The following is a 4,172-nucleotide window of genomic DNA, read 5'->3' as shown; positions in this document are numbered from 1 at the left end:
GAAGTTGGGTTGCCAAAAAAGGACTAGGTGCTGGTAATATCTAGACCCAGTCTTTTAAATTTAGAACCTTTGGTCCAACCTAAGCATACAAGCTCGAGCCCCCAAATGAGCATTGGCTGTACGGATTAGGCTAGGTTTAGAATTTGGTAAAACTGGTCTTGGCCGGTTGGCACTTCTAACCTAGATGTGTGTTTATTCTTTGCACGTACGGATGTGCTAGCTGCAGAACGGCATGCTAATATAGGCCGTCGACTATTCTCTGATCTAGAACAAACATGAGAGTCAAAAAAATAAAAAATAAATAATAAAAAAAAATAAAAGAAAAAATTTGAGAGAGAATATATTTAGTAAAAAAAAAAAAAATAAATTTGCCTCCACTCTTAAAGAATCATAGTAAACTAAAGATGCTCTACATGGACAAAAAAAACTTCTCTTCGTATTCTTTTACATGCTCTCTATATCTTTTTTATAAAATAAAATCTCTTTTCTACTACAAAATAAAAACTTCAGCCTCTTCTGTTAAAAGATAAACCTCAATATCCCACTCTAACTAAAATTAAATTCAAATGTATTAAGTTTAAGGTTCAACTTAACATGGACCAGAATCCTAAAATTATTAAAACTAACGATCAACTAAAAAGGAATATGATTAGGATTTTATAATGAATCTCAACACTCACCTTTGTTGTAAAGTTAATGCCAATAATATTGGACCTGTCGATACCGTAAAATGCTATAGTAACCATTGCCAATATTACAATGATAACAACAACATATAACAACTTGTGGAACCAGTAATTAATAGTAGAACTCTTTTTGGCTCAAATAATAATTTTTTTTTGCTTGTACTCTTCAATATATATATTTCAATTGGTGATGTTCTACAACATTTTAATTCAATATTGACTTTGTGGTCATGATGTTGAGCTTTTTTTGAGCATCCAGTTTATCTCAACAAATATCAAATTATAAGTTATTGCTTACCAAAGCATCGGTCATTACCTGTACATTAGTAAAATTTCTCATACCTTCACTTGAACAGCTTCAAGTTTTTACATACAGTTGGCTTTTACCCACATAAAAAAATTTTCATATATAGAGTCTTTTAACAGCTTGAATTTTAGGGTAGCTTCAGAATTAAGTAATGTACCAAAAATCTTTTATATACCAAGACATATAATATGAATAATCTTTATCAAGCATGTCTTTTAATTTTCTTGCTTGATCTTTGAAATTTTTTCAAAATTAGTCAACTTTTCATCCTCATAGCTGACTAAATCTTTATAAAAATGATCAATATCTTAGATAGCTTCAATACATGACCTCCTACATGATTTGATTCAATGATACAAATTTCTATAATCAAATCAACTGTAGCATCCTTTAATTCTTTTTGACAACTATAGAATCAACCAGTTCTTCCATCATGATTTTTTCTAAACTTGATAGAATATCCATCTAATCAAGTTTTTTTTGCTCTAGTTTTTTTTTTTTTTTGCTATAGCTAGTTGATTCTTGAGCTGATCAATTTTGTCATGCTTTGAGTCTTTCAAATTTGAACCAGTCCCTAACTATCAAATTCCTCCTATTTCAAATCTTCATCTCTAAATTAATTCTATTTTTTTTTTAAATTTTAAGAAAATTGGAACTAAAATCTATTCTTCAGATAATTTTATTTTTTGTGATGCCTCATCTTGCTAGAACTTAAGTGGATGACCATAAGATATCCTACATTTTCTATGACTCTTATACATCATGGATATGGAGATAAGTTTCTCTGTTAACTAAAAATTAAATAACCCGCATCATCTTCTTAAATTTTAAATTCCATTTCCTTCTTATAACCTCATTATTGAAGTATCTATTGGCACTATCTCTGACTCATCTAAAATATTCTACAAATATTGTCCTTTCAAAAAAAACTTGATGCTAGACTTCTACATTGAATGACAAGCTTGAATCTATTGAAATAGATGGCAATAGCACCAGCCATGATGATTTATTTTTGAATCACCAAGTAAGAATCCACACGCCATACAGTGAATTATTGAAAGCTCTTCAAGCAAACTGAGTTGAGAATGTAGGAACTACCAACAATCAAGTTATTATTTTGAAAATTGTGCTTCAAAACATCTAATAAAAAAACACACTACCTAACCACTTTTCAACCTCAAAGCATGTATGGCTTTTTTATGTAGGGCCACAAACACAAAAAATACCAACTTAAAAACCTATAGTTTTGATACTATGTAAAATACATGCTACATAGAGTGGATCAATCTAGTTGGTGTAGAATTGAAAATAAATATCAAAAATAAAAAGAGTTTGCAGAGAATTATGGGAAGAAAATGATAGTGGAAAAAATGGAAGAGAATATATTCAAAAAAAAAAAAGCCAAAACAATATATTCGCTTCTCACAAAAGAGGCTTTATATATAAAAAAAAAATTCTTTTCATATTTCTTCACGTAACTCTCTCTCTCTCTCCCCCCCCTCCCCCCCCCCCCCCCCCCCTTGTTTTATGAAACCACAATCTTTCTCCTACTGCAAAACAAAAACATCATCATTCCTATTAATAAAATAGAAAAATCAATATCCTACCCTAATTAAAAATCAAACTCAAATATATTAAGTCTAAGACTCTCTTATTTAAGATGGATAAGAATAAAATTATTAAAAATAATGACCAACTTGTAGGATTAAAATTTGTCAATGAATCTGAATACCAGGATTCCCGAAGTGGCCAACTTAGATGGAGGAGCTAATGGCTTGTTTTCCATCAAAATAAAGAGGTCGATGACGAGTCTAGTGGCACATCCAAGCTTATTTGTTTTATGTTTTAAATAGTTTAAAGTACTCGTGCCCGGACTTCTAAATACGTTACTCGCAGGGTCAATGGAGCTCAAGGTCATGTAACCAATCTGGTAAGCAAGATTAAAAAAAAAAAAAAGGGTTCGGGTCGTATATTTGGCACGAAAGGATGATTTCAATTCTTTGGCAACGTCAACCGTTTGATTGCATAATATCCACATATAGATCTGTGCAAGATGCGATTCAATGGTTGATGCCGTGAGAAAAAGATCAATCATTCTTTAGCGCGAAAGATACAACCCGAACCCAAGAAGAGACGCCCTCAGATCCTCCTACTCCCAAGCGCCCCTCAACTTCCCGTTGCTTCTCCCTGTATATTGTGAACCTCGTCTACCACCCTCGAACATTAATCCCTCTTTCCACCAGACCTTGCCTCCGATTCCAAAGCCAAAGCACAAACACAGCCAAGAAGAAGGAAGATGGCAAGGCCTTGTCGAACACTGTCGAGCCCGAGCACTGGTGGCTCTCCCCCGGCGAAGCCGGAGGCAGGCCAAAGCAAAACACTTTACGTTCTTCTCTTGGTCCTCAACATACTCTCATCGCTCTCCTCTATTTCGTTATCTGGCGTTTCTTCTGTAAGAAGAAGCAGCGAGTAGATGACGACAACAACTCTGCCACCACCTCTTCCTCCACTCCTAACTCTCCCAACTTCTATTCCAGAAATGGCAGGCTGGATTCCCCAGCCGTATCGTCGTTGCCCATCTTCGTGTATTCCATCGGCAGTGAGGTCATGAAGACGGAGTGTGGTGTGTGTCTGATGGAGTTCGAGGAGGGAGAGACGGGCCGGCTGCTGCCGAGGTGCAACCATGGCTTCCACACGGAGTGCGTCGATATGTGGTTTCAGAGCCACTCCACCTGCCCTCTTTGCCGGGCTTCTATCGAGTCCGGAGCCTCGGATTCCACCGGGGCTGTGTGAGTCGTGCTCTCGTCTCTGCCGGCGAGAAATCGTACGTTTGTCTTAAGCTCTTTCCGGTCCCGGAATTTCTCTGTAGACTTTTTTCTTAAAAAATATATATATAAACGTTGGCATACATGAGCTGACGGCTATCAAAAACGAGCTTGAGTCGTACAGCTTGAGTGGTATCCCCTGCGGTGTTAGTTGAATGGTCGTTTGTGTTTTACGGTTTTTTGAAAAGGTCAACGCTTTAACAGTTAAATAACATTTTTTTTTTTGTAAGAAAATAACATATAATTACTAGTGGCCTCGTCACGGTACGTTTTTAGAAACAAAAAAAAGGTCAGCGAATTTCTTCTGTAATGCAGACAACTAATAAAGGAAGCGTATTGGTTTTGCTGGTTAAT

At 35.5% G+C, this 4,172-nt stretch overlaps 1 pseudogene; it reads left to right on the top strand.

Moving 5' to 3' along the window:
- The first annotated feature begins 3,289 nt into the window (after nt 1-3,289).
- LOC105057543 (RING-H2 finger protein ATL52-like) lies at nt 3,290-3,786 on the top strand (annotated as a pseudogene).
- The last annotated feature ends 386 nt before the right edge of the window (nt 3,787-4,172 follow it).

The sequence above is a fragment of the Elaeis guineensis genome, chromosome 14, assembly GCF_000442705.2.
Source record: "Elaeis guineensis isolate ETL-2024a chromosome 14, EG11, whole genome shotgun sequence".
In the NCBI taxonomy this organism is placed as follows: Eukaryota; Viridiplantae; Streptophyta; class Magnoliopsida; order Arecales; family Arecaceae; genus Elaeis; species Elaeis guineensis.
The sequence above is the reverse complement of the archived record's forward strand: the minus strand, read 5'-3'. Positions and strand labels throughout refer to the sequence as shown.